Below are 12,492 nucleotides of genomic sequence, written 5' to 3' on the forward strand. Positions count from 1 at the left end.
CCCAAATTATGCACAGATACCAGATCAAGCCCAAAACAATTAGTTAATGGGTTCCAATGATTTAATTATTGGAGCTAACAAGTACTTAAGTGGCACTAATTATGATTTGGGTGCCAATCTAACTATGTACCGTTCTGTAACAATGGTCACCTAAATTGGATCACACACAACTCAGAAGGGGGCATGGCCATGGGAGGGGCATAGACGGGTCAGGGCATTCACAAAAGATGTGTACAGTGTTACAGAATAGCAGGGATCTGTACTCAATTTGCACATCAGGATTTATACCAACCTGGTGGGCAGACTTACACGTCTGTGCCCTGAAAAGAACAGGTACAAATCAAGGTAAGGTATACACAAAAAGTAGCACATATGAGTTTATCTTGTTGGGCAGACTGGATGGACCATGCAGGTCTTTTTCTGCCGTCATCTACTATGTTACTATGTATATGTTACTATTGGTTCAAGGGGTTCCTAACCACACGATCATACCAAGTGACATCTAATTCGACTACATCAGCCACATGGATACCTGAATGTGGAGTCCCACAGGGATCCCCCGTCTCACCGACCTTATTCAACTTAATGATGATACCCTTGGCCAAACTACTATCAAACCAAAACCTCAACCCATACATATACGCAGATGACATAACGATCTACATCCCATTTAAACAAGATTTAAAGGAAATTTCCAACAACATCAACCTAAGTCTACATATCATGCATTCATGGGCAGACGCATTTTGACTTAAACTCAATGCAGAAAAAACCCAATGCCTAATACTCACCTCTCATTATAACACGAACAAATTCACCACCATTAACACACCTACACTGAATCTTCCAATTTCGGACACTCTAAAAATTCTCGGAGTCACCATTGATCAACACCTAACACGTGAGAATCATGCAAAAAACACAACCAAGAAGATGTTCCACTCAATGTGGAAACTAAAAAGAATAAGACCTTTCTTCCCAAGGACTGTCTTCCGAGGCCTGGTACAATCAATAGTACTTAGTCATTTAGACTACTGCAACTCACTCTATGCTGGCTGCAAAGAACAAATAATCAAGAAACTTCAGACAGCCCAGAACACGGCAGCTAGACTCATATTCGGTAAAACAAAATATGAGAGTGCTAAACTCCTACGAGAAAAACTGCATTGGCTCCCTCTTAAGGAATGCATCACGTTCAAAATATGTACCCTGGTCCACAAAATCATTCATGTAGATGCTCCAGCCTACATGTCAGACCTGATAGACTTACCACCTAGGAATGCTAAGAAATCATCCCGCACATTCCTCAACCTTCATTTCCCCAAATGCAAAGGACTAAAATACAAACTAATGCACGCACAAACCTTTTCCTACTTGAGCACACAATTCTGGAACGCACTGCCGCACAACTTAAAATCGTTCTACGAACTAACTAACTTCCGCAAACTATTGAAGACCCATCTCTTTAATAAGGCATACCACAAAGACCAACAAATATGAACTCCTCCACATATACCCAGAACTGTCTTTACTATTTGCTTATTATATTAATATCATGCTTTTCACTATCATGTTACCCAAGAGCCTTCTGTAATACTAAATGTTCAATTCTCATGTATCTCTACTATTCATGATGTATTGTAAGCCACATTGAGCCTGCAAAGAGGTGGGAAAATGTGGGATACAAATGCAACCAATAAATAAAATAAATAAAAAGCCCCATATGAGACTTTAGAGGAAGTTAAAACACCATGAATTAAAAAGCAATGTTCTGTTGTGGACTGGAAACAAATTAAAACATAGGCAACAGAGAAGGGGATTAAATGGGCAATTTTCCAAATGGAGAAAGATAAACAGTGGAGTTCTCCAGGAATCTGTGATTGTCTAGTATTGTTTAATATACTTATGAATGAAATGCAGATTTTCAGATTACACAACATTAGTCAAAGTGGTCTTCTGAGACCGTGAAACAGGGCATTTAAATGGTAGATGAAATGTAATGTACACAGGTGCAAAATAATTCTGGGAAATACTTAAATTTTCCGTTAAGTGTGGATCAGCAGCTCAAAAAGCAAATTCTGGTAATGTCTGGAATTAAGACAGGAATGGAGAACAAAACAGAGAATATAATAATGCCATACCTAGCCTTCTTTGTGTAGCTATAGCCTTGGTCTTCTTTCCCAATCCTTGACAGTTGCCAATGAGTCAAGTTTTCAGGATGTCCCTAATGAATATGCATAAGAGAGATTTGCATATAAGGGAGATAGTAGGCATACAGATCTCCTTCATACATATTCATTAGTGATATCCCAAAAACCTGACTGATTGGTGGTGCTCAAGGATTGGAAATTAAGACCCAGGAGCTATAGTCACCACATTTCAAACATAAAACACAAGAAGAAAAGCCACAGAGGAGGTAACAAAAATGACTTAGGGCAGAGTTGTCAAATATATAGCCTGAGGGTATAAATCAGAAATGACATCCAGAAGCCTTTAAAGACAGCTTCTCTTTCAGCTGCACAGCTAGTACCGAAGATTACCGCTTTTAGAGATAATTCAGTTGATAAGAAAGCTGCTGCAGGTTGTCCCTCCTTCTTCCACAGTGCACTCACAGCCAGAAGCTAATAGTAATATTTATTATTTTATAGCACTAGTGGACTTACACAGCACTGTACAGTGGTGTTAAGTATTCATGTATAATAGACCTATAGCCCTTGCCCCATAGATATTTCAATCTAATTGGGTACCTGAATTAATGTGAGATAATCATTATGACCTTGGGCTAGTCACTAATGGCAGAAACATAATTTGAACGCTGATTTTTCTGTTTCTCAGTCCATTGCTCTAACTTAGTGGTTCTCAATCACTTAGAGCTGGGAGGTGTGCCACCAAAAACCAAAAATTTGACAGACAGCACCCTTGTACTTTTCTTAACGTGTGTGGCAGGTTGAAAAACGTTGAGAAGCGTTGAGAACCAGGAAGTCAAATACTAAGAGGTCCTTTTACTAAGCAGTGTAGGCGCCTACGCGTGCCCAATGCACGTCAATTTTGAGTTACTGCCCGGCTACCGCGTGTCCTGTGTGGTAATTTCATTTTTGACCTGCGTCCATTACGCGCACCAGAAAAAAATATTTTATTTTCTGGCTTGTGACAAAAATCGGGCGGTATCTCCGACTTGACGCACGAATTATAGCTACGTCATGCAAGGTTCCACGTTAGGAGTTACGGACCAAGAAAGGGATCTGGGTGTCGTCGTCGATAATACACTGAAACCTTCTGCTCAGTGTGCTGCTGCGGCTAGGAAAGCGAATAGAATGTTGGGTATTATTAGGAAAGGTATGGAAAACAGGTGTGAGGATGTTATAATGCCGTTGTATTGCTCCATGGTGCGACCGCACCTTGAGTATTGTGTTCAATTCTGGTCGCCGCATCTCAAGAAAGATATAGTAGAATTGGAAAAGGTGCAGCGAAGGGCGACTAAAATGATAGCGGGGATGGGACGACTTCCCTATGAAGAAAGATTAAGGAGGTTAAGGCTATTCAGCTTGGAGAAGAGACGGCTGAGGGGAGACATGATAGAGGTATATAAAATAATGAGTGGAGTGGAACAGGTGGATGTGAAGCGTCTGTTCACGCTTTCCAAAAATACTAGGACTAGGGGGCATGCGATGAAACTACAGTGTAGTAAATTTAAAACAAGTCGGAGAAAATGTTTCTTCACCCAACATATAATTAAACTCTGAAATTCGTTGCCGGAGAAAGTGGTGAAGGCAGTTAGCTTAGCAGAGTTTAAAAAGGGGTTGGACGTTTTCCTAAAGGACAAGTCCATAAACCACTACTAAATGGACTTGGGAAAAATCCACAATTCCGGGAATAACATGTATAGAATGTTTGTACGTTGGGAAGCTTGCCAGGTGCCCTTGGCCTGGATTGGCCGCTGTCATGGACAGGATGCTGGGCTCGATGGACCCTTGGTCTTTTCCCAGTATGGCATTACTTATGTACTTATGTAGGCGATTACCACACGGTTAACACGAGAGACCTTACCGCGAAGTCAGTGGCTGGCAGTAAGGTCGCAGTCCCAAAATGGATACACAGGAATTTTTATTTTGCTGCACGTCTATTTTTGGCAAAAATTTGAAAAAGTCCTTTTTTACAGACGCGCCTACCCTAGTGCAGCCCATTTTTCAGCGTGCCTTAGTAAAAGGACCCCTTAATCTCCATGACTAGTCCCTACTCCTGTCTTCAGCTCCTTCTGGAAATGTTGCAGGCCTATGGCATACCCCTCTCCTCCACCCCAGAAGTCACCATCATTGCATCTGCATTTCTCTTGCATGATTGTCAGCAGCAGTGAAATGATACATAGGTTTTTTTTTTTTGTTCAGCTGTGAATTGTAGTATTCAGTGTGCCATGCAAGTGAACATTAGCTGTTAGGTGTGTCACAACAGAAGAAAGGATGTGAACCACTGCTCAAACTACTAGGTCATTTCCTTTCAGGTTGTTTTCCCTCAAGCTATAGTGCAGCTGTGCAGGAACACATTGTTAAACTCTACCCCCTCCCCTACTGCAGATTAGAAGTCAGTGGCATGTCTAGACAGAAATATTTGGTGGTGGTGGTGGTGGGGGAGGGGGCAAGCTAGGTACTGGGAGAAGTAAGCCAAAGTAATATTTTTGCACATATTTCACCAAGGTCTTCTAGGAATAAAGTACTCCCCCAAGCTAGTTTGAGCAACTTAGTAAAATTACCATTATAATTGATAGCATCATTTAGAATCCAAGGTCAGACAAGTATATTTTACTAGTAAAAGAGGCCCGTTTCCAACAGAAAGGAAACGGGCACTAGCAAGGTTCCAGGGCCCCCTCCCCACTCCTCCTCCTCCCCCCTCCTCATCAGCCCCCAGGACCCCCCACCCTTTCTCGTCTGAGGACCTCCTCCCCCTCTCAGGACCTCCACCCCTCCTCCCTCTCTCGTCTCAGGACCCTCCCTCGTCTCAGGAACCCCCTCTCCAATTTCTAGTGCCCAGCGCCTCCCTCCCTCTGTCTCTGTGGCCTCCGAGTGCAAGGAGGACGTGTGCGAGTGCCCCAGCCTTTCGTATGTGGCAACTGCTGTTTAAAACGTTTTACCTCCTGCTCGGCCGGCAACGCTCAAGTCCACCAAGTACAGACGCCACTTCAGACAGGCTGTGGTTCGCTGTTCCTCTGGTCCCGCCCTCATTTTCTGTTTGCGGAAGGGCAGGACCACAGGAGCAGCGAACCACAGCCTGTCTGAAGCGGCGTCTGTACTTGGTGGACTTGAGTGTTGCCGGCCGAGCAGGAGGTAAAACCTTTTAAACAGCAGCTGCCACGTACAAAGGGCTGGGGCACTCGCACAGGTCCTCCTTGCACTCGGAGGCCACAGAGACAGAGGGAGGGGGTGACGTACAGGGGGGAGGCCGGACTGCTGAACTGGGAGGGGATGGAGATGGTGGTGCAAACTCGTAGCGCCCGTGCTTGAGTCGCATCGCGGTTTCCCAGGCAACACAGTGACATCACCGGAAGGCTTCAGACATTACGAACCGGGCTTCAACTTCCTGGCAGTCAGCTTCAGAGCGTTGGAGCTGCAAATTATTATAGTAGATATGTACAGTGGGGGAAATAAGTATTTGATCCCTTGCTGATTTTGTAAGTTTGCCCACTGACAAAGACATGAGCAGCCCATAATTGAAGGGTAGGTTATTGGTAACAGTGAGAGATAGCACATCACAAATTAAATCCGGAAAATCACATTGTGGAAAGTATATGAATTTATTTGCATTCTGCAGAGGGAAATAAGTATTTGATCCCTCTGGCAAACAAGACCTAATACTTGGTGGCAAAACCCTTGTTGGCAAGCACAGCGGTCAGACGTCTTCTGTAGTTGATGATGAGGTTTGCACACATGTCAGGAGGAATTTTGGTCCACTCCTCTTTGCAGATCATCTCTAAATCATTAAGAGTTCTGGGCTGTCGCTTGGCAACTCGCAGCTTCAGCTCCCTCCATAAGTTTTCAATGGGATTAAGGTCTGGTGACTGGCTAGGCCACTCCATGACCCTAATGTGCTTCTTCCTGAGCCACTCCTTTGTTGCCTTGGCTGTATGTTTTGGGTCATTGTCGTGCTGGAAGACCCAGCCACGACCCATTTTTAAGGCCCTGGCGGAGGGAAGGAGGTTGTCACTCAGAATTGTACGGTACATGGCCCCATCCATTCTCCCATTGATGCGGTGAAGTAGTCCTGTGCCCTTAGCAGAGAAACACCCCCAAAACATAACATTTCCACCTCCATGCTTGACAGTGGGGACGGTGTTCTTTGGGTCATAGGCAGCATTTCTCTTCCTCCAAACACGGCGAGTTGAGTTCATGCCAAAGAGCTCAATTTTTGTCTCATCTGACCACAGCACCTTCTCCCAATCACTCTCGGCATCATCCAGGTGTTCACTGGCAAACTTCAGATGGGCCGTCACATGTGCCTTCCGGAGCAGGAGGACCTTGCGGGCACTGCAGGATTGCAATCCGTTATGTCGTAATGTGTTACCAATGGTTTTCGTGGTGACAGTGGTCCCAGCTGCCTTGAGATCATTGACAAGTTCCCCCCTTGTAGTTGTAGGCTGATTTCTAACCTTCCTCATGATCAAGGATACCCCACGAGGTGAGATTTTGCGTGGAGCCCCAGATCTTTGTCGATTGACAGTCATTTTGTACTTCTTCCATTTTCTTACTATGGCACCAACAGTTGTCTCCTTCTCGCCCAGCGTCTTACTGATGGTTTTGTAGCCCATTCCAGCCTTGTGCAGGTGTATGATCTTGTCCCTGACATCCTTAGACAGCTCCTTGCTCTTGGCCATTTTGTAGAGGTTAGAGTCTGACTGATTCACTGAGTCTGTGGACAGGTGTCTTTCATACAGGTGACCATTGCCGACAGCTGTCTGTCATGCAGGTAACGAGTTGATTTGGAGCATCTACCTGGTCTGTAGGGGCCAGATCTCTTACTGGTTGGTGGGGGATCAAATACTTATTTCCCTCTGCAGAATGCAAATAAATTCATATACTTTCCACAATGTGATTTTCCGGATTTAATTTGTGATGTGCTATCTCTCACTGTTACCAATAACCTACCCTTCAATTATGGGCTGCTCATGTCTTTGTCAGTGGGCAAACTTACAAAATCAGCAAGGGATCAAATACTTATTTCCCCCACTGTATATGTGACCTGTTATGTCATATTTTGTAAATGCTTATTGTTACCCACTTAGGAGTGTAGTGATAAGTAGGATATAAATAACATAAATGAAATGAAGTCGTTCAACAAATGCTTCTACAGTGGTGGAAATAAGTATTTGATCCCTTGCTGATTTTGTAAGTTTGCCCACTGACAAAGACATGAGCAGCCCATAATTGAAGGGTAGGTTATTGGTAACAGTGAGAGATAGCACATCACAAATTAAATCCGGAAAATCACATTGTGGAAAGTATATGAATTTATTTGCATTCTGCAGAGGGAAATAAGTATTTGATCCCTCTGGCAAACAAGACCTAATACTTGGTGGCAAAACCCTTGTTGGCAAGCACAGCGGTCAGACGTCTTCTGTAGTTGATGATGAGGTTTGCACACATGTCAGGAGGAATTTTGGTCCACTCCTCTTTGCAGATCATCTCTAAATCATTAAGAGTTCTGGGCTGTCGCTTGGCAACTCGCAGCTTCAGCTCCCTCCATAAGTTTTCAATGGGATTAAGGTCTGGTGACTGGCTAGGCCACTCCATGACCCTAATGTGCTTCTTCCTGAGCCACTCCTTTGTTGCCTTGGCTGTATGTTTTGGGTCATTGTCGTGCTGGAAGACCCAGCCACGACCCATTTTTAAGGCCCTGGCGGAGGGAAGGAGGTTGTCACTCAGAATTGTACGGTACATGGCCCCATCCATTCTCCCATTGATGCGGTGAAGTAGTCCTGTGCCCTTAGCAGAGAAACACCCCCAAAACATAACATTTCCACCTCCATGCTTGACAGTGGGGACGGTGTTCTTTGGGTCATAGGCAGCATTTCTCTTCCTCCAAACACGGCGAGTTGAGTTCATGCCAAAGAGCTCAATTTTTGTCTCATCTGACCACAGCACCTTCTCCCAATCACTCTCGGCATCATCCAGGTGTTCACTGGCAAACTTCAGATGGGCCGTCACATGTGCCTTCCGGAGCAGGAGGACCTTGCGGGCACTGCAGGATTGCAATCCGTTATGTCGTAATGTGTTACCAATGGTTTTCGTGGTGACAGTGGTCCCAGCTGCCTTGAGATCATTGACAAGTTCCCCCCTTGTAGTTGTAGGCTGATTTCTAACCTTCCTCATGATCAAGGATACCCCACGAGGTGAGATTTTGCGTGGAGCCCCAGATCTTTGTCGATTGACAGTCATTTTGTACTTCTTCCATTTTCTTACTATGGCACCAACAGTTGTCTCCTTCTCGCCCAGCGTCTTACTGATGGTTTTGTAGCCCATTCCAGCCTTGTGCAGGTGTATGATCTTGTCCCTGACATCCTTAGACAGCTCCTTGCTCTTGGCCATTTTGTAGAGGTTAGAGTCTGACTGATTCACTGAGTCTGTGGACAGGTGTCTTTCATACAGGTGACCATTGCCGACAGCTGTCTGTCATGCAGGTAACGAGTTGATTTGGAGCATCTACCTGGTCTGTAGGGGCCAGATCTCTTACTGGTTGGTGGGGGATCAAATACTTATTTCCCTCTGCAGAATGCAAATAAATTCATATACTTTCCACAATGTGATTTTCCGGATTTAATTTGTGATGTGCTATCTCTCACTGTTACCAATAACCTACCCTTCAATTATGGGCTGCTCATGTCTTTGTCAGTGGGCAAACTTACAAAATCAGCAAGGGATCAAATACTTATTTCCCCCACTGTATATGTGACCTGTTATGTCATATTTTGTAAATGCTTATTGTTACCCACTTAGGAGTGTAGTGATAAGTAGGATATAAATAACATAAATGAAATGAAGTCGTTCAACAAATGCTTCTACAGTGGTGGAAATAAGTATTTGATCCCTTGCTGATTTTGTAAGTTTGCCCACTGACAAAGACATGAGCAGCCCATAATTGAAGGGTAGGTTATTGGTAACAGTGAGAGATAGCACATCACAAATTAAATCCGGAAAATCACATTGTGGAAAGTATATGAATTTATTTGCATTCTGCAGAGGGAAATAAGTATTTGATCCCCCACCAACCAGTAAGAGATCTGGCCCCTACAGACCAGGTAGATGCTCCAAATCAACTCGTTACCTGCATGACAGACAGCTGTCGGCAATGGTCACCTGTATGAAAGACACCTGTCCACAGACTCAGTGAATCAGTCAGACTCTAACCTCTACAAAATGGCCAAGAGCAAGGAGCTGTCTAAGGATGTCAGGGACAAGATCATACACCTGCACAAGGCTGGAATGGGCTACAAAACCATCAGTAAGACGCTGGGCGAGAAGGAGACAACTGTTGGTGCCATAGTAAGAAAATGGAAGAAGTACAAAATGACTGTCAATCGACAAAGATCTGGGGCTCCACGCAAAATCTCACCTCGTGGGGTATCCTTGATCATGAGGAAGGTTAGAAATCAGCCTACAACTACAAGGGGGGAACTTGTCAATGATCTCAAGGCAGCTGGGACCACTGTCACCACGAAAACCATTGGTAACACATTACGACATAACGGATTGCAATCCTGCAGTGCCCGCAAGGTCCCCCTGCTCCGGAAGGCACATGTGACGGCCCGTCTGAAGTTTGCCAGTGAACACCTGGATGATGCCGAGAGTGATTGGGAGAAGGTGCTGTGGTCAGATGAGAAAAAAATTGAGCTCTTTGGCATGAACTCAACTCGCCGTGTTTGGAGGAAGAGAAATGCTGCCTATGACCCAAAGAACACCGTCCCCACTGTCAAGCATGGAGGTGGAAATGTTATGTTTTGGGGGTGTTTCTCTGCTAAGGGCACAGGACTACTTCACCGCATCAATGGGAGAATGGATGGGGCCATGTACCGTACAATTCTGAGTGACAACCTCCTTCCCTCCGCCAGGGCCTTAAAAATGGGTCGTGGCTGGGTCTTCCAGCACGACAATGACCCAAAACATACAGCCAAGGCAACAAAGGAGTGGCTCAGGAAGAAGCACATTAGGGTCATGGAGTGGCCTAGCCAGTCACCAGACCTTAATCCCATTGAAAACTTATGGAGGGAGCTGAAGCTGCGAGTTGCCAAGCGACAGCCCAGAACTCTTAATGATTTAGAGATGATCTGCAAAGAGGAGTGGACCAAAATTCCTCCTGACATGTGTGCAAACCTCATCATCAACTACAGAAGACGTCTGACCGCTGTGCTTGCCAACAAGGGTTTTGCCACCAAGTATTAGGTCTTGTTTGCCAGAGGGATCAAATACTTATTTCCCTCTGCAGAATGCAAATAAATTCATATACTTTCCACAATGTGATTTTCCGGATTTAATTTGTGATGTGCTATCTCTCACTGTTACCAATAACCTACCCTTCAATTATGGGCTGCTCATGTCTTTGTCAGTGGGCAAACTTACAAAATCAGCAAGGGATCAAATACTTATTTCCACCACTGTATATGCAAAAAGAAATCCTATACAGATTGCACAGAAACTCAGTATAGAACCGCACACACTCTACATTCTCTCAACAATGATGCTAAGACCTTTAGCCTTACTGAGTCACCATACAAAAATTTTTTTTCTATCTCCTACTAATCATTTCTGTAATGCTACTAGATGTATGCAGTGCTGTACGCATTATATACAGGTACTTTCTCTGTCCCTAGGGGGCTCACAATGTAAGTTTTTTGTACCTGGGGCAATGGAGGGTTAAGTGGCTTGTCCAAGGTCTCAAGGAGCTACAGTGGGAATCAAACCCAGGTTGCTAGGATCAATGCCCACTGCACTAACCATTAGGCTGTTCCTCCACTCTTGTTTAAACTGTGGTTTCACCTTAGGAACAGTAACACATTCTCCTTCTACTGCTAGACACTTCACAAGTCTTGTTTGCTTTTGAGACGTGTATAAACTGGCACTGAAATGTTGATCTTGCATAAACATCTAAGTTCCCATTTTACAAAGGCAGGATATGCACATCTAAAACCCTAGTAAGTTCAAATGACAAGGGTGCATGGTCTGGGTGTATTTTGGGCAGGATAAGAGTATAGTAAGTAAAATGGCTGCCAAGGTTTCTGTCTTGGCAGCCATTTTGAAAACCCAGGGGCGCTGCCCGCAACACAGGAGAGCAAAGCGGAGATGGAGGAGCAACAGAGGGCAAGAAAGATGGCATTCTTTCTTGCCCCCGCAGCCACAGAGGCCACTACACCACCAGGGCAGCTTTCTAGGATCAAGGTAGGTCTTCTTGGGAGGATTGTAGCCTGTAGGAGAGGAGGGTTGCAGTGTGCGGGAGGGGGATGGCGGCATTACTGCGGTGGCAGCAGCAGGGAGAAGAAGGGGGATTGGAACAGTATAAATCATCACAAGGACAAAATATAAGAAAACCAATGAACTGCATTAGGGGCTTATAGCCCATTTAGTTATGTTTAAGCAAATGAGAGATCTACATGAAAGAAAATATTTTTATTATTTTGTCTTCTGAAAACCACTTGTCCCTGAAACATGCTCAAAACAGAATAATCCATTTGTACAAAAAAACAGAATAATCCATTTGTACAAAAGAGATGAGGTGAAGATGTGATTCCATGTGCTCCAATGAAAGGAGAATTTAATTTTACTTCCAATCTTTATAACATCAGGCTTCCCATGGCAGATTACAACAACAGTTAAGATGAACCCATCAGTAAAAAGGATACCCTTACTGAAATTTGGCCATATATTACTGTTGTATAGAACAGTGTAGAAAAAGGAGCACAAAATACAGCCTTTTCCACCAGCTACAATAATTTTTAGGTAGCAGTTTTAGTGATATTCAATTTTATTTCATGGTATTTATATCTACATATGGGAAGCTTTTAAATAAATTAAAAAGCTATCGAGAAAAAAAAGCTTTAGTTCTTCAACTTTTAAGGCACTGGGCTGAGAAAGAGGGCTGGGTGGGAGAAGTAGGAGGTAGAAGAGAGAAAGGAGATGCTGGATGGGGGGGGGGGGGGGTGCCAACTGATAGTTTGCAGGGGGCACGAGACCCTAGCACCGGCTCTGGATCCAAGCACATTTAGGATTTGGTAAACAGCTGTTATTGAGCAGCACTCCATTGAAGGGATTAGGGGAAGTTGCCCCCTTAATTTCCCCAGTGATTTCTGTCCCCCCTCTCAAGCCAAACTGGTAGAGAAACAGATCTCTGTGATGGTGTCCTGATAATACATAGTTATGTTTCTAAAAATTGCAAAGATAAACAGGTATGTGCTAGCATATACCTGTTTATAGCCATTGTACAACATACAAGTGTATGTGCTGGCATTTGAAACCA

The 12,492-nt window shown here is 44.3% G+C and overlaps 1 protein-coding gene across 1 annotated transcript in view; it reads left to right on the forward strand.

Moving 5' to 3' along the window:
• IQCA1 (IQ motif containing with AAA domain 1) overlaps positions 1 to 12,492 on the forward strand; it is an 827,164-nt gene that overhangs the window by 247,571 nt on the left and 567,101 nt on the right. The window lies entirely within an intron of this gene.

This window comes from Microcaecilia unicolor, chromosome 7, assembly GCF_901765095.1.
Source record: "Microcaecilia unicolor chromosome 7, aMicUni1.1, whole genome shotgun sequence".
Classification (NCBI taxonomy): domain Eukaryota; kingdom Metazoa; phylum Chordata; class Amphibia; order Gymnophiona; family Siphonopidae; genus Microcaecilia; species Microcaecilia unicolor.